Source organism: Ostrea edulis, chromosome 8, assembly GCF_947568905.1.
Source record: "Ostrea edulis chromosome 8, xbOstEdul1.1, whole genome shotgun sequence".
Taxonomy (NCBI): Eukaryota; Metazoa; Mollusca; class Bivalvia; order Ostreida; family Ostreidae; genus Ostrea; species Ostrea edulis.
In genome coordinates this window covers 43,460,650-43,480,578 of record NC_079171.1, presented here as the reverse complement: position 1 = coordinate 43,480,578, position 19,929 = coordinate 43,460,650, and the positions used below count along the sequence as shown (strand labels likewise).

The 19,929-nt window shown below is 34.9% G+C and overlaps 1 protein-coding gene and 1 long non-coding RNA gene across 2 annotated transcripts in view; one reads left to right on the top strand and one right to left on the bottom strand.

The window, feature by feature from the left end:
• LOC125662394 (uncharacterized) overlaps nt 1–19,929 on the top strand; it is a 1,158,266-nt gene that overhangs the window by 52,559 nt on the left and 1,085,778 nt on the right. The gene's annotated exons all lie outside the window — the stretch shown is intronic.
• Nucleotides 6,587–11,675, bottom strand: LOC125661733 (uncharacterized). Its single transcript, XR_008797616.1, has 2 exons — nt 11,613–11,675; nt 6,587–8,168 (listed from the first exon to the last, which is right to left on the bottom strand). It is a non-coding gene; the product is annotated as an uncharacterized LOC125661733 (long non-coding RNA).

Below are 19,929 nucleotides of genomic sequence, written 5' to 3'. Positions count from 1 at the left end.
TTAGATCATCCTCCAGAATTAGGATATAACAATAAAGAACTTTAGAACCCGAACCACCAGTGTGTTATGATTTAAATACATGACGGTTACATATAATTATACTTTATTCTTATCGTATATAGGTTAGGACGGGTTTCAAAAGTATATATTTGGGTTAAGAATTCCCGAATATATTTTTATTCTAATTTTGAAAAGACCGTTTAGATAGGTTTAACTTGAACTATTTTTGTACGTTATATCATAGTCTGGATGTGAAGTGTGAATGTATATCAATAATTGATTTTTATTTGTTGTACTTACAGAGAGTGTACATGCATTTAATTGTTTAATGTTTATCATCTTCTGTCTTGAATTGGATATATCAGCAGACGATTTAGGTAATGAAGGAATAGAAAGTAAAATAATCTTTTAAAACCTTACTGATACCGATACATTTTTGGCATCAACAGTGGTATACTTTCATTTTTATAGGTATCCAGAGATAGAAACCTTATCTACTGAAATTGAAGAGTTCCAATAGTCTGTATTATCTAGTTACTGATACAGTGTATATCCAGATACCGTCTTGTATATCGCTAATTTAAAAAAAAAAACTATTGGAACTCTTCAATTTCTGGAGTTAAAATATTGCGCCATGGAACTCATCATTTGAACGGAAAATTTAGTAATCGTATATTTTATGGAAATTTGGTTTAATAGTTAAGTAATTTATTCGAAGCGAACAGCAGTGTCACCTAAGTGCACATTAATTGCTAGAGCCGGCCGAAGCTGAAAGTAAATTTCCAGACACGAATTATGAAGGACTGCTCCGAGATTCGGTGAAGGTGTTCAGTCTAAATATTCAGCCAAGTCGGATTTCAGCCGATATTACATTTGTGGTTCTTCACCTACAGATGGTGACCTCTCAATATAAGTGAAAAATCCAGGGAGGGACGTAAAAGCAACCAATCAATCATATGGAAATGTCACTATTGCCGGTGAAGGGCTGCACAATGTAGGCCTATGCTCGGCACTTACGGCCTTTGAGCAGCGGGGATCATTATCATGTCACACCTGTTGTGACACGGGACCTCGATTTTTCCAGTCTCATCGGAAGGATCGCCCTATTTAGTTGCCTCTTACGACTAACAAGGGTATTGAGGACCTACTCTAATTCGGTTATTTACGGGTTATGGCATTTCTAAAGGACAAGCGCATGTGAAATGCTTATATCGATGATGTATAGAATATACTAGTACACTAGGGAATGATCGATTTTCATGGGGGCCAATTTCCATGAATCATTGATTTACCACAAAGAGTGCTGATTCTACTGTGTATATTAAATGATATACATGTATACAATTTACACATCACGTATTGGTTGTCTTCACATTTAAACCTAGAAATTCAACACGAAAGAGAGGGAAACACGGACTTATTTATTTTTATTTTTTTTAAATGAAGGAATGGGCTATGAAAAAATATATCTCGACAAGCCTACCCCCTCAACTTTTTGATCTAGTATAGAGCTGCCGTTCAACGGTATGTGTGTGTGGATGGGTGGCAACCAGAATCCTAAGATGTGATATATAGAGAATTTTAAGCTTTTATGACTGATGCCACATTATTTAGAAATTGTCAGGATAACTTGGGTTTGCCTGTTTACATTGGGCGCGCTTTGGTAAACTTGTGATATACAGTAAAACTTAAAACCACTCTGTCTTTTTATGGAAATTTTCTGGGTTTCTTTATGCTTTTCTCAGCTCGTCTTTCGCAGTTAATGGATATCGAAACATTTTTCTTAATAAAAAATTAAAATGAATAGTGCATTGCGAAAGTGTCGAACTAATGTAGAAAGAAAAAGAACTGCTAAAGAGTTTACAATACTGTATTAATAAACATAGTTGTCGGTTTAGTGTTTTTATTGAAGCAGTCTGTATATTCATTTCGGTCCAATTTCTGTAGTTGGAGTTGGTCCCTTTAAATAGTAAAAGTCAGTCGTCGATTGTAAAAGTAAGCATCGTCATAAAACTCCTCTAAGGGGTGCTTGATATTTTTATTTCTATTAAAGCTGTATGACCCGATGTTCATGTATTATTTTTGTAAATAATTACTTTAAATCAGATTGATTACTTTATACAGTTATTAACTTTCCCTTAATTACATGCTTGAAAACACCTATATGCAAAAGCAAACAGTGCGAATATTATTTAGAAAGTAAATATAGTGGTTACATATATAAATCATCCCATAATAGACGTCTATAAATAGGCCCACGCGCGTCAGGGGAATCCCAACATGATGTATTAACTTATACGCAACTGTCTAGTTTTAAGGCTGAAAGAACGTAAAACAACGAATTACTAAGAGGTATTGGATATTTTTATTTCTATTAAACTTATGGTACGGTACTGTTATAACAAAATACACAGCTTTACACGGATAAGACCACCGATGATCTGAAAGTTTGAACTGGTCACGTGACTGTCACTTGTAATGGCAGAGTGGTACGGTTATTTGTAAACATCGATTTAAAGTCAAATAATTTGGGTTAAAACAGGTGAAATAATGTATGATATGTCGTACAGCCTCATAACTACATACGTGCGATGATTTAATAGCAATTTTACGAGATGGAAAAAAAATATTGTAATTCGGACCATACAGCTTTAAAGTTATGGCACGGCATTGTTGTAATAAAATACACAGCTTTACACATATAAGACCACCGGTGATTTTGGAAGTTTGGACTGCGCACGTGACTGCCAATGGCCGAGTGACAATTGTTAGTAAATCTCAATTTAAAATCAGGTAATTCCGGTTCAAACAGGTAACATGATGGATGACATTTCGGACAGGTTCATAAATGCGTACGTGTGATGATTGAACAGCGGTTTTACAAGGTGGAAAAAACAACTTTGATTGATAGTAGTGCAGAACCAATTCAAATTATTGAGCAATATATTCCTATGTCCAAAGTGGATGACGTAAAATCAGTAGGGGTCATATACCCCATGCTGTACCAGTGTATCAAGTTTGGTGTGAATCAAACATATAGATCTTAAAATATAGGAGACAATATATTACTTTGTCCGGTTTAACCCTTGGTCTTTGACCATGTGACCTCTAAATTAATAGTTGTCATCTGCTCTTCAAGATGTACCAGTGTACCAAGTGTTATGTCTGCAAGTAAAGGTTTCTCAAGATATTTAGCGGACAGTACATGTTTATTTTACAATATCCAGTGTGAACCTTCACCTTTGATCAAGTGACCTCAAAATCAATAGGAATCGTCTTTTCGTGAAGATGTGCATGTACCAGTGTACCAAGTTTGATGTCAATCAAGCAAATGATTCTCGAGGTATTGAGCAGATAGTACATTCCTATGTCCAGTTTGACCATGTGACCTCAACATCAATGGGTCATCTTCTCTGAAAGATGTACTATTGTACCAAGTTTAATGTCTTTCAAGCTAAAAGGGTTCTCAAGATACTGAACAGACAATGTTTCCTATGTCCAGAGTGGATTTTCCCTCGACCTTTGAAAACGTGACCTTAAAATCAATAAGGACCATTTACTCCTATGTCGTTTGACCTTTTACCGTATGACCTAAACTCAATATGGTCCCGTGGGATCGGGGATAGAAGATATCATCGGTACACCTTGCTTGTAAGACGCGACTAAATGGGACAGTCCTTCGGATGAGACCGCAAAAGCCGAGGTCCTGTGTCATATCAGGTGTGACACGATACAATTCCTCTCAGCTCAAAGGCCGTAAGCACCGATCATAAACCTAAATGTTGCTGCCCTTCACTGGCAACGTCTCCATATGAGTGGAATATTCTCGAGAGGGACGTTAAATAATATAAAATCCATCAATCAAAATCAATATGGGTCTCTTCTCTTGAAGATGTACCTGTGTACGAAGTTCTGTCAAACAAAGGCTTTTCAAGATATTGAGCGGGTAGTATATTTCTATGTTCAGTTTGATCCTTTAACATGTAACCTCGAAATCAAGAGTGGTCATCTTCTCCTGAAGATACATTAGTGCACCAAGTCTGAAGTCTTTCAAGCGAAGGGCTCTCAATATATTGAGCAGACAATATCTTCCTATGTCCAGAGTGGATTGCCCCTTGACCGTTGACCATGTGACCTCAAAATCAATAGGGATCATGGTGTACCTGTGTGCCAAGCTTGATGTCTGTCAGACAAGAGTTCTCAAAATATTGAGCGGATGATATCGTTCTATACCAAGAATGGATTGACCCTTGACCACGTGACCTTAAAATCAATAGGGGGTCCACTACTTCTAAAAATTCGTAGGATGTATCAGCGTACCAAGTTTGATATTTCTCAATGATTGATTGATTGTTTGATTTTCTACGCCGTTGTTTGACAATATTTCAGTCATTTTACGATGGGTAACTGATTGAATTGCGTTTGGTTGTGAGTGTTTGAGTTTCCCTGACGACCCCTAGTGAGCCTACTCTTTTTCGAACATTAGGGAAACGATCTTTAGCGTGCCAAGGAGGTTGTGATCCTTGCCACGGGACACCCTTTAACCGACGGATATAAAAGTTAATACATAAACAGGTAAAAACACTAATTCGTGTGTATAAACAGTTGTACTATAAAAGTTTTCAATTATATCTATAAGTATTGTATAATATAATGATTGTCGATATTTGTAAAAAGTTCTTTCATTGATTGAACACTATTAAAAAATCTTTTTCGTATGGGTGTAAAATCACTACATTCTAAACGAATGTGATGAATAGTTAATGGACAGTCACAAAATATGTATTCAGGCATGTTTGTCATTAGAAGTTGTTATGTATTCAAACGCAAGCTGAATAGTCTTTCCTTCGGTGGAATAAATTGTTGCTTCATTCGAAAGTCCTGCAGAGAAAACGTCGTTTGTCATTACTGTAGCAACAGCGACTTTATTTTGGTCTTTTGAACCATCTGTATAGATATCAATTGTAGTATGTTTGGATTGTTTTATGTCGGATAATTTTTGTTTGAAAATAATGAAATTTGTTTCAGATTTTTATATTCAGAGAGTGGTGTGTCTACTATGTGTTTTAGTAGTTTCCATGGTGGTATTTCAGAAAGTGATGAGGATTTTACAATGTCCAAAGGTAAGTTAGAATCATGGATATGTTTTTCAACTCGTAGACCGATTGACTTATACACTTCTTGTTTGTGTCATTTAAATGTTCAAACTGCGGATGGAAAACACAGTTAAATGCAGGATTGTCAATATTAGCTTTTATTAATATTTAACAATATATTGTAAGGTAAGTTTCATTCTACGTAGATTGAGAGGTGCTATGTTGGCCTCAACATACCAACTATCTACAGGATAGGTTTAGAAAGATTCCGTGCATGGTCTCCTTGATGGTGAATTACATCGAGAGCTTTGGTATAGGATGTTGTTGCAGCATCATATACTATACAGCCGTAGTCTAGTTTAGACCGGATTAGAGAGCAATACAGATGTAGAAGAGTATTTTTATCTGCTCCCCAAGTTGTGTTTGCAACAACTTTAATTATATCAAGGGCTTTTGTACATTTCTCTTTGAACATTCCTTTATGAGGAATAAAAGAAACTTTATTATAAAAACGACACCTCAGAACTTAAACTCTTTTAGAACTTTAATTGGAGTACCATTTAATTAAGGATCAGCGTGGTGTTTCTGTTTAGAACAGAAATGTATGCATGTCGTTTTAGTTTTTAAAAATTAAAAAGAAAGTTAAGATATTGAGCGGACAGTATATTCCTATGTCGAGTTTGACCCTTGACCGTGCAATCTCAAAATCAATAGGGGTCATTTATTCGTTAGGATGTACCAAGCTTGATGTCTGTCAAAGAAAGGGTTCTCAAAATATTGAGCGGACATGATGTTCCTTTGTCTAGTTTGACCCTTGATCTTTGACCATGTGACACCAAAATCAATAAGGGTCATTTACTCCTTAGGATGTACCAAATTTGATGTATGTCAAGCAATAGTTCTCAAGATATTGAGCGGACAATATTGTTCTATATCCAGAGTGGATTGACCCGTGACCTCAAAATCAATAGAGGTCGTTTACTTCTTTAAGTTCTTAGGATGTAGCAGTGTACCAAGTTGATATCTGTCAAGCAAAGGATTCTTAAGATATTAAGCGGGCAGTGTATCCCTATGTCCAATTTGACCCTTGACCATGTGACCTCGATATCAATAGGGGTCATTTAATCCTTAGGATGTACCAGTGCAGCAAGCTTGATGTATGTCAAGGAAAGTGTTATCATGATATTGAGCGGATAGGGTCTTCCCATGTCCAGAGTGGATTAAATGACATCTTGATCTGAAAATCGACAGGAATCCTCTTCTACTCATAGCCAACCCACATATGAAATATCATTGCGCTCAAATAAATGATTCTCAAGATATTGAGCAGACAACATAAGGTCTACCGATCGACCGACATGTGTAAAGCAATATGACCCTTTTCTTTGAAAAGGACATAACCAAACAAATAACGATAAACTATACATTGTTCATTACTTGGGAAGATATATGTTTTCCCAGAAACTTACATAAACTACAGAGAAATGATCCAGACTTAACAATTTTATTACAAAACAAATACCCTATGTGTGGGGATGGGGTAGAATAAGTCCTTTGTACTCCTAACTTGTCGTAACAGGTGACTTAATGGGGCGGTCCTTCAGATGAGACCGCAAAAACGGAAGTTCCATGTCACAACAGATATGGCGCGATAAAGATTCCTCCCAAATGCAGACACATAGTCCTTCTTTTAGGCATTATATAACGATATGGGATTCATTGATTGAGATGCACATGAAAAAGAGTATATCAAAAGATTGTATGTCTGAATATCTACAGATCCTGTTACCAAGAGGTTTATGAGATGAAGTTTTACAACAAATGCATCATTCAATTATTCTCGGCATTTGGGTCAATATTCAATAAACCAATCTAAATATTTTCTTTAATTATAATGTGTACTTCATGACATATAAGTGATGACGTGGATTTCTTGAACCCTTCAAATGCATCTATCGATTTTATCATGACTGTCGACGCTGTAGATGGAAGTGTCGGTCCAACTTTTATGCTTGCAAATCCTGTTTAATCTTGTCTTTTTAAATACGATTTCTCCAAATTGAATTAAAAGGAAAATGAGTTTTGATTTTCTTAGCGGAAAATCAAGTGACATTCGGTTAATTCGGAATCCAATTTAGCGATCCCTCGTTCCACCATCCTTGATTGTTCGTGTAATTCATCGTTGGACAACTTCGTTTTAGTTATAACCATGGGTATGAATTGAACCAATGTCCATATCAAAAGCACACCCTCATCTACAGTGATTGGAAGTTCAGTTAGCGTGGTTGATAAGTTTTCGTTAACTTTCGGTCCATTGACGAGGATTTTCACCGCCTCTTCTACGTCATAGTTAGCTGGCAGTCCGACATCATTAAGGTAATATTTAACATCCGCAGTGTTCTCCGAGTTTATGTGTGCAATTTTGATACATTTGTCTTAAATGTTTGTAAGAGTGTATTTAACCTTCTTGTATCAAGAGCATGTTGGTCTAGAATATGCTTTGCCTTTTTAAAATTAGAGGACGTATTTATAAGTTTCTTTTGCATGTAAATCACGTCATATATTTTCGATATGATCGACACGCATGCTCCTAATGCTAACAGATTTAACATCTTTTCGCCCATAAAGGGACACCCAATAAATCCTATTACCATCAGTATATTACCGACAAAGCTTTCATGCAATGTGAATTCCTGTTCTCTTTTGTACGTATCTTCATCGGATAAAATTTTCCTCTCTATTTTCTTAAGATCGCCGATTGCAGATGTTCTTCCTTCCTTCCATTTCGAATCATAAATTTGTTTGGCTTCTTCAAAGCTATCAAACGCTGCTTGGAGGCTCGGTCTTTCTAGTGCACGCCTTTTTTCTAATACCCCTTCCAAAATTGTATCCCATGATGCCATATGTTTTCTCTTTTCTTTGAATTCTTCACGTTATTTTTTAAAATTAAATCTTCTAATTAAAGTTATTCCCCCCTTCTATAGATCTACTGTCTCTGCGATCTTCAAAAATAACACTATATTGTCGTCCTCTAAACTCGTCAAATGATCCTCCGCAAAGTCAACATCAGTCCTGATTTAATAGAAATATTAAAATTAATTTGGTAGTAGAAATTATAGGTCATTGATACATGTATGGCAAAATCGAATGTTTACTTCAGTACATATCCCTATTCATTTAATATTTTACCTTATTGTACAGGTGTCGACAGCAAGGACGTTATATCAAAGATGAAAAACTGATAAATGTGAAATTCCCATTGGTAGATCCAGTGAGATTTGCAACAGATTCATATCCATATGTTCGTTTTAATTACGTCGAACGTCACCATTCACACATTATATTTTCAGATATATAGGTATACCCTTAAAACAATGAGACTCGCCGAGACTGTTGGAAAATATTTCAACTAAAAGGTCAAATATGAGAAGACATGAAAGTCGTAGTAACTGCCCACGATACTAACTGAAGGAACTCTGAGAGGAAGGCTAAAGCCATTCTGCCCAGGGGGCATAAAAGGTGAATGACTTCACCAGAATGAACGTAGGCTACACCATACCTGGCAATGACAGTTCTATTTCTCTTGATGATGAATGTTTGGACGTCAATACTGACAAACAGTTTCATTTTCACTTTGAATGTCATGTTATTGATTTGGTTGATTTATTGTATATTGTTTGACGTCCCGGACGTTCGAGAGTCTTTGAGTCATGTTCAGACGTTAGCATTACCAGTGAAGGACTGATCATTTAGGCATATGCTCGGCGCCTACGGCCTTTGGGTATTTTAATTGCTGATACCGTATGAAATCTAAATGCATATTTAGGAATAACAGAAAAGGATGTACAAAAAATTGTGAATTTCGCAACCACAGGGTGTTGACTTTAGTATGGGTCCAAATCACTCTCATCTTTAAGGTTAATACATTATCATATTATTATGTAATGGTGTGAAACGATAAAGAATCATCCCTGCTCAAACGCCGTAAGCGCGGAACACAGGCCTAAATTTTGCAGCCCTTCACCGGCAAATGTGACGTTTCCGTATGAGTGAAAAATTCTCGAGATGGACGTTTAAACAATATTCAACCAATTTTGTTTTAGAATATTGCTAAATATAGCTTATATATTCAGAACAGGAATTTATTTTTTAGATTCCATTGCCTTTGGAGCTAGTGATACTTTAAACTAGTATTCAGGTGAGCGATAATGCCAGTAAGCCTCTTGTTTCAAGAAGTCAGATGTTGTCGTGTGTAGAACGTGAATTCTGAAGAGCCTTATATATACGAACATTAAAGGAATAAATGGAAGACAGAAGTAAGCAAGCTCACATACCCTACGCTCCAACATAACTTGGCAATACCTCACATAATGAATGGTAATGCTTGTATTACTGAAGGGCAATCAGGCAAAAGTCATAATAAATTATCATTCATACATATAACTGGGTATACATAAGTGATTAAAAATTGATGATGATATGATTTTTAAAGAGACCGTTTCATTAAATTCCTTTCAGTGTTTTAATTGGTACATGTAAACAAGGCAGAGGTCACAACATATACAGGAAAATACAACATGGTCATTCTAGATGTACAAAAAGTATACATCAAGTATTGAAAATTCATTAAAATTATCCTTTTTAACTTCAAATGTTATCCACAACATCAATTTTTGGTAGTTTGTTATATGCTTGCCTCTACATTATTTGAATGGCAACATGTTTGGAATATGCACATCTACACAGTCTGTCCTTATGAACTACGAAATTCTGTTGAGCGGTCTCAGTGGAGTTGCGTTGACAAGAACAGGACAGACAGACTGACAGGCGGGTGAAACATTAAATCCTACGCACCTCGTTGCTTGGGGTACAATCATTGACTATATATTTATAGCCGGCTTGCACAGCATGCAAGCGGCTTGTAGAATGGTGAATGACTGGTGGGCGAGCGGGTGTCCCTGTAACAGGGAACCTGCTTTGTATAATCAACTCCTCTCACACCTCTACTTTGACGTTCCTTAAACTTTGTAGTAGTTATGGACATATGGGAGAGGTAAATATGCTTTTATGAAAGTGATCAGACTTAGTCATTTTTAAGCATGTCTTGAATAGACGGTACCTATTTTGTATAGCCAACTCCTCTCACACCTCTTACTTTACGTTCCTCAAACTTTGTACAAATATCATGAACACATTAAAGATGTGTATGTGTCTTTTTGAATGTGATCATCTTCAATGTTTCCATAACAGCTGAACAATGTCTGAAGAATGTCACATAGGTTTTGTAAGAGTAGTTGATTACAAAAATAGATACTGTCTATTCAAGACATGCATATGTGACACACACTCTTCCTTTGTATCAGCAGCATATCCGTTGTGCATGTGTACACTAGTAAGTGTCGACACCTTCGTGAGAAAATGTCATAAAGATTAAACAGAAGGATGCATCAGTTATAATTCTTTATTCTTTCGTTCTATGATATGCACTAAGGGATTTTTTAGTTGGTGTGCTTCAATATGCGAAGTTGATAATGTAATAAACCGGGGTTAGAAAACTGATTTTGATATGATTTTGGAGAGCACGGTAAGTATTTTGTACAAAGTTATTTAATCAATAAATTCTTCAGTTGATTATTTTTCTTGAGATAAAGTGACATCGGGCCTACCGAGAGATATCGATTGAACTGGAGAATGTCTTAGGATAGGGTGTGTATGAAAAGATGTGGTCGTGTTCCTTTATTGAACTTCCAAATATTGGAGGTTACACAGTTTGATGCTATGGCTGTTGAAAGAATATACCACGTTTGACCCCGCCCTGGAGTCAGAACTTCTTCACCGGGGATCCTGATATTTACAATTGTGGTAGAGGTATTCCTGCTCTACATCACTATGCATTCAGTTTTTCATAATTATGTGGGGTTGTAGAGAAATTGTTGGCACCCGGATCGCAGGAGTCCTAAGGTTTATAATACATGTCCCCCTCCTCCCCAAAATTCTTTATATCAAATTTGAAAAGAATTGGAATGGTAGTTATCAAGATGTTAAAAATGTTCAATTATTGACGCACGACGACGGACACAGACCAATGGCGATATGTCATCTGAGTTTACACAGGTCACATAAAACCTTTGTAAATAAGGACAGTCACTACTGTAATGAAAAAAATACATCTCTTCGTTACTAGCTTGAAAATACGGATGTATATTTAATTGCTGTTATAAAATTTAGAAATTCATTTCAAAATTAAGGATTATCTCCTTCACGCATAGCTCTTATCCTTAGACGAATTTGACTCCACTTTTTTGGCACACTGTTTTTGCCTATAATAGCTCTAAAACGTCATTGTTATTTCGGATTTCAAACATTTCGGTTGAGCATCACTGAAGAGACATACTTTGTCGAAATGCGCATCTGGTGCATCAAAATTGGTACCGTATAAGTTTTACATCTCATATACTGACAATGTAGGAATAATTCTGATGTATTCACGATTGTTAATCAAGTATTTTTTCTTACCTTCTTACATTGACTTGTCCTATAATCTACCCGTCAACTACCTCAAACCATGTATATATATACAGCAGTATTGACCCGATATTACACACAAAGTCAATAATTGCACGGTGAACAGGTACATCATGATAAAAACAATCTGTCTATGAAAAGGGCCTAAAGGTACACTTTACAATAAGTTAACAATGTAAATTATTCTAGGTCTGGGGTATTAGAACATGGTATATATGCGAGATTTTATAACTTATATCTTAAAGGTATACACGCTGTAATTTGCGTCAATCAAAAACAAGAGGGAAATTTATTTATTTTGTTTATTAAATAAAGTTAAGAACTTGTTGCAATTTACGCAATTGAAATCGAGCGCGTTAAAAAGATGTCAAATTATAATTAATTACTTTCCTGCCAGGAAAGTAATGCCTCTTTTTGAATATTAAACTACCACGTGACACCGAGAGCCATATTTAGATTTATAAACAAAGATGGCGTCGCGAAAGCGTGGTAGACCGTTACAGTTTGGGAGCCAATACTGTCAGAAAGAAAAGAGAGGAAAAGGAAATAGGAAAAAGAAAGGAGCAGAGAAAGAATATATATTGGAGAACACTATGCTCAGTGGAATGCTGTAAGGGAGAATATGAAGTTCATCGACAACTTTTCTACTTGACAGGTTTGTAATGTGTGGTTAGGCCTAGCTACTTTCTTTCAAACAGTTGATTCAGAAGAAAAGGCAAATATTGCCTTACGTCGGTGACTCCAATGACTTAGCTAACTATCGCACGGTATTCGTTCATGTTTCATAGCTCTACATATTTAATTTATCCTATAAAACCATTGACTTTCCGACGTGACAGATGATGAGGCCCCAGAAGGGGTAATTTATATTCGTTATTTGTTTTAACCTTTTACAGCATAAGGAGTGAAAAGAAGTTATTACTGGATGCATATGTGTATATGAACGGTAAAATGGAGTTAATTCATTAGCGGATTAGGCGATAGAATCTGCACATCCATTGTGTTGATGACTGTGAGTGCTACTAGTTAACTGTCACTGGATGGGTTGAGATAGTTCACAATGACATTCATGAAATCACCCAGGCAAAATTTTATCCTCATGTACAATTTTTTAATTCTTTGCCATGACATTTTATATTATTTTGAAATTATATGAAGAAACTACAAAAAATTCTGAAATTTATGAATATTATACCCATAAAAAATGAGTTCACAAATAACATTGCAATGCGTTTTGTACAAAAAGGTATTTTTCAATGAAACATATGTAGTATAAATATGATATTTGACTTGCTTATGAGCAGGTTGCTGTAGATCACTCTGAATTATATCAGCGAATTATAAAATTTACAATCAGATACAGTAGCACACATGATGTATAAACTGAAGTACACAAATCACTTCCTCAAAGTTTAGGTGCACACTAGCTGTTAAACATAAAAGGTCGAATTCTTCCTGCTGCCTTTACTGTGACTTGCTAAACCTTTGATGACTTTTTTAGAATACTATGTTCTGCCTGTACTTTTCTTGTTTCTATTCTCAATATGTCATTTAGTCACCAAATGCCCCAAAATATCCAAGTCTTGAAGGAAATCTTCAAAGTTTGTAAAACTATGTGCATGAGCAGCACTGTCTGTGGACATAAAGCACATTCCAGTGTAATGGCAATTTAAATACTTTTCAATTTGAAATGCAAAATATATTATACATTATATACATTATATATATGTAAAGACAACGCTATTATATATATATATATATATATATATATATATATATATATGTGTGTGTGTGTGATAGCGTTGTCTTTACAATTGTATATATACAATACATGTATATCATAATATGATTTTGTCTGGTGCCATATTCATGCATTCAAATCACTGATTGTATTTTGAATATTATTGTTTCTATGATATAATCTATAATATGTGCCTTTGCCAGTAATTGTTATTGTGCTTGTCCATATACATCATTGTCATTGTGTGCCTGGATCTAGAAATTTTCCTCGGGGAAATGGGTTCCACCCCATGTAATATTTTTAGGAGCCAATCAAAGTGAGGGCCTATCATTTAGCACTGAACAACTGAAAGTGCTTGAAAAAGTTAGATATATTAATTTATTACCCTACTCAGGTGGTGTTGGTTCAGACCCTCAATCAAACAACAACACCACCACCCCCTTTTATAACTGCTCTTAACATATAGCCCCTACCAACAGAATTAGATATCAAATTTAAGAGAAAATGTGGGGGATGTAATAAGAATTGCACAGTAGGATATAATGAAAATATATAAATATAAATGATATCTATGTTTATGTACTACATAGTCAATGTAGAAACAAAGGTGAATGTAATATTCAAATATAAACTTTCTCTTACAGATATGTTCAAAGCCAGCACTCAGTTAAATATACTTCTACTCCTGTGCACAGCCAGGCAGACCCGAAGCCTTTTACGGGAAAATACATTATCTCTGATATTTCTGCAGAATCCAGATAAGCAACCAGTGATCAGTATGTTAAGATTCAGCTCAACTTTTTCCTCATCTTGAAATGAAATATCAGTATATGTAGAATAAGACTTCAGATGGTTTGACTATGGATTGACTATTGTTTAGTGGTTTTTTTCAATACCTATACAAAATTAAACTAAATTCTCAGTCATATTTCAATGCTGACTGTTATAACTACATGTAGTAGTTTATATACTTATACATAGTACATTGATGTTTCTTTTGAAAAGAACAATTTTAGTACTTGGTCAAATGTACTTTATTTTACAGAGGAGGGTCAGGTGTTGAAGAGTTCGAGCTAGGCCCATCAATCAGGTATGGAACTGACACTATCTGAATAGCAAAAATATGAATCAAAACAAGAGATGTGTGTGCGTGTTGTGCATGTGTAAATAATTGCATGTACATGCAATTAAAGCATTTATTTTACAGTAATATTATGATATTCTGGTATTCAATCTTATAATTAAAAAAGATTTTTAAGATACCTTTCCAAAGCAATTTATATTTTCAATTGATTTCCCTTATAGATGATGTAAATCTAATGAAAATGATACAAAAAAACTTTCTGTACAGTAAGAAAATCAAAGTGTGCATCATCCTTTCTGAATCCATTTGAGTGAGTATCAGTAATTATCTATGTGTTGATCCTGAATCTAAGCTAGTTAATTTTGTGTAAGTTCAGATAAAAATTCTTCCATATTTGTTGGCTGGGTTGCACAGCGTGGGCTTATAAAATAGTGAAGCGGGGGGGGGGGGGGGGGGGGGTAGATATCCCAGTAATATGATACCAACTTTGTGTAATCAACTCCTCTCACACCTCTAACTTGATCAACGTTCCTCAAACTTTGTACAGTTGTTTAATATGGATACACTGAAGATGTGCTTGACTGTGCCTTTTTGAAATTCTTGATACTTGATAGAGTTTTTATGCTTCCCAAACATTTCCTTTGAGAGCACATAGTCGCTGTTATATCTGTCCATCTGTCTGTCCAAGCTTATATCTCCTAAACTTTTGATCAGAAATTGATATAATTAATAAAAAATGTTCCTTGACAAGACTTTCAAGATTATTTTGGAAGGGTCAAGGTCACTCAGGACACATAAAATTTCCTTATTTCAAAAATTTTTGATATAGAAGTTCCCATATCCTTAACCTTTCATCAAATATTGATCACAAATATTCCTTGAGACAGGGACTTTTGGACCAAAGTCATCTTGGAAAGGTCAAGGTCACTCAGAACATATACCTTACATAAGTAAAACGTTTTTTTATTTCATCAGTTTTTTGAACAGGTACATGTACATTGTATATCCTACAAATAAGTAATAAGCAAATGTCTTTAAGACAAAGGTCACTCAAGGTCATTTTGTAAAGGTCTAGGTCAATCAGAACATATACCATATAGATGAAAATACTTCATTTCGGATTTCCACTATATTTCAACAGTTATTGATCTTTTGGACCAAGGTCTCTCAAGGTCAACATCACTCAACATACCTCACATATGTAAAGAAACCTTCCTTTCAACAGTTATTGATCACTGTGCAAGTCATTCATCATATGAAGTTAAGTTGCAATTTGGGGAGCATCCATCAGATTTACTGATATTCTTGTTTATTTTAGATTGAGTATTGACATATCAGAGGAATCTGGCACTTTAAAAGGAGATGATGATGAAACATACCCTCCAAGTTTCAACTTCCACTCAATTAGAAGAGGATAAGAAATCCAAATTTGAAAATTGACTCCTATTCAGAGTGACATGAACATATTTCAAAACTATATGACAGTGTCTATACAATATTAAATTTGCTGTAGGTAGACTGTAGTAATATTTTTCTGCTACCAAAGTTTTAAACACATCATTGAAATTACTTTATAGACTGGGCATATTTCTTGTAATTCAATACATATTTTTCATATAACAGTAGAAGACATCAAAGCATCCAATTGTCATGTGTTGAAAATAAATGTTTTCTCCAAGTAGAATATCTATTGATCTTATTACTTATAATCTGACAAATTATTTTAGGGGCGAGATGAAATATCCAATGATTGACACATACATAACATCTTTAGTGCTATTGATACAAAATTGAAACTAAATGGATAGAGCAAGTAGTCCTTTACCAAAATTGTAAATTTGATGATCTCCAGAGTAGGGGTTTTGACCCCAGGGTGGGGCCAAACTTAGTATATAGTATTAATGTGCAAGTTTGCTAATACTGTATAACATCTAAATGTATACTTAGGAATAGCAGAAAATGATGTGCAAAAAATGATGAATTTCAATCAAAACCCAGGGTTATGATTGATTGATTATGATGAGTCCAAATTCGTGATATCTTTTGATGTTTTAATGTTAATACACCTATTATTTAAAGCCTTTCATCAGTGTTTGCACATTTGAAGGCAGTGAAGTTTTAAGAACACATCTTATTTTATACTGTTGCTGAACATTAGAATTTAGCTTAGATATTCAGAACAGGAATTTTTTTCTAGTTTTCCTAGCCCATGGAAGTAGTGATACGTTTCACTAGTATTCAGGTGACCGACAAGACCCTTTTTTGGTACCAAAGTTGTGACCTTGGGAGTACTTTTAAGGAATTTGGTATATAAATTCTTTTTGGAAAGACATTTCAATTATTACCATGATCTTTGACCTTGGAATTTGACTAAAACTTTATCATTTTGATTTGGTACCAAAGTTTTTGACCTTGTTTTACTTTAATTGTTCTTTATTACCACTAGTGTTTCACAAACATATTTTGTTTTTACATGTTTTCAAGGGTGCAGTAATATTTGGAGCCACATGGCAATTTTAATAGTCTCCCATTTACATGAAAATAAAAAAGAAAGTCATTGAATATGAAATTCTGTTTTAATTATTTTCTCAGCATAGAAAACAAAATTCTAAAGTCTCGATGGAATATATCCAGTATACTGGTCTGGGTATTTATCTTGTATTGCCCACACACACCTTTGAATGAACTGCCTCAATCCAACACTAAGGCACCCATGATCTCAAGAGGATAAAACTTCTAATGTGCACCATACCCTTGTTGTAATCTTCATCCTGTTGCAAAGCATACATTTGAAGCACGAGCTCATGAAGGACTAGAAGTAGAAATCCCACAGTCAATATAGTATCTGATAGTACCTTTGTAGTTGTCGAACAAGCTGACTGTTATATCATATTTAAGTTAGCCAGTGCATTTGTAAAGATATATTCAGCATGTTAAACTTGCAGGATACTGAGACTGGCACCCATTTGGCCCTCTATCTGTTTAGGCAGATCTAAACAGTTGACTTCCAACTGTGTTTGATCATAGGGATGAGGATTAAATCCTCCTTGTCAGACCTGCTGCATAATCAATGTTTTGGAAGAAATGTTAGCTGTATTAGCAATTCTTTCCTTTCCTCATCTGTTATTTCCATGTGTGCCTGCAACACATAATTATTAAAGTTAATGATTTATGTTTTAATTATATGAAAAGCATTTTGCATACATCAATTTCATTGAAAAAATTACTTTGTCTTTTATATGTACTCAGTCTCTTTATCTCTCATAATGAGCAAGAACTACCACATCTCCACTGTGTGGGCCTATGGTGGGGTTTTGTGCCTTTTGCCCCCCCCCCCTCTTATTGGGCTTGAGGTTGAGTTGCTCTCCAATCTAATTTTGTTCTAGGACATACACTTGGTCTTAATGGACTTTTACATTTATTTACAACGTGGAATTCTTGTGAATACCAATGAAACTTCTGAAGTATTCTTATATATTTAGATCTATATAAAAAAAATATATACACCTTACTGGAATTTATTAATTGTAAAAATGGGGAATATAATAAATATAGCACCAGCTTTGGAAGAAGAAAAAATACATGTAAGAGAGACAATTAAATTACAATGCATTGTACGTCTATAAAGCTCTAGTATCACGAGTATATTATATTATATAGGCCTACATTGTATGTGTGAATAGTAAATGCATGGTTTACATTGTTTTTTGAAAGGGGGTAGTATTTTATGAGAATATGTTTCATCAATTTGTCAAAACCAACATGCATTATTGGTTTTTTAAAGCGTAAATTGACTCTAACAGTATTCGTTACAAAATAGATCTAATTATATATTCAGCAAGGAGTTTATGTTTCCCCTTCGGTGCCCCATGTGTTTCGTGAAGCAAAGTACACATGGCTATGTTTGTAGTTCAAAACATCGTACTAGTCGAGATCTAAGATGGCAATCGTCTTATTTTTATAAGATGGTTATCTATTAAAGCTGCCAGTGTTAACGATGTCCTACGTAAAGATAAATATTCAAATGACCCTCTTCTCAAAGTCGATAAAGTAAACAAATAGCACATACCTCTTCTTCCATCTGATTTCCCGCGGACATGCGCGTTGAGCTTAAATACGCACTTCCTTCATTCATATTCATGAAAAGGCAGTAACTCAATAATTGCAGAAAACGCCTAATTACTTTGTTATTACAATGATTAATTATTCGTAAATTTGTGGAAAGTGTTATTTTAAACTAAACAACACGTTTCTTTGTTCATCTTATCTTTTTGTTTTAGAAAAAAAAATCGCCTTTTCCGTCGCGTGTATACCTTTAAACCTAAGAAGTCCGTGTAAATGTTCGTGTACTAAACGAAATTGTTATAAGACACAGAAGGAATTCTAGCTTATTATAAGCAGTATCATGTAAATCAGGTGATTCTAATTGTACCATTTCAGAAGAAGAAAAAACACATACGTGTTTCATTTTTCTCTTACTGCATAAGGTTGCTCACTGATATGCAAAAGCGTATGTCTCCCACATCTGCTGAGCCAGATCCTCACCATTCGTATTTGAATCATGAGTCCTTTGATCACGGTTGAACGTGCTATGATGATATGTAGCTTCCCATGTCATTCAGGTGACATATTGCCGTTGGTCTTCGTCCGCCCTCGTGCGTCGTCCGTTAATGATTAACATTTTTAGCTTCTTCTTGAAAACTACGAGACAAATTGTTACCATTTTGGTTTGAAGCATCTCAAGGATAAGAGGAATGTCAATTGAGAAATTTATTACCTTTCAACACCTGGGACCTCATGGACGGGACCAAATATGCTATAAAAGGCCATCTTCTTTACCCCACACATTTGGGAGAATAATTAATTGCATGGATATATGTCCATAAAGCTATCTACCTAAATTGTAAAATTCATGACTCCTAAGTCAGGGGTTCAAACCACAGGAACCTGAAGTGTGGATAGCTTGTATAGATCTTATGTACATACCCCCTTTCTAGAAAGAAATCATTTTTATACAGAACCAATAATTTATCCAAAATATGTTATTTCCCCATCGATCACCCCCACAGGTCGTTCTAAATAGTCAGTTTCAACCTGATGTAAGCTTTAGAGATGGCCACTTGCGAGATACTAACATATATTATCTTTTTATCGCTAACAATACTTTGAAGAAGGAAAACAAAATACTTCTCCAATTGTACTTTGTATTTATGTACATGCATATATCCTGACATTATCTGACTGTTTGTCAGTGCTTGATATAAACAGATCATCTTATTGACCTTTGATTGCATAGTACTTGAATTTTGGACATACATGTTACATGCATATTTTGTGTTTACTCATCTTAAATTGTCACACAGTAAAGGGTATACTAAGTTTTAAGAACGTATGTCCGATCTTTGTTTTTGTAACATCTAGACAATATAATATGTTCAAACCAAAAGCAATATCAATTGACAAGGACTTAAACCAGTAAGTTA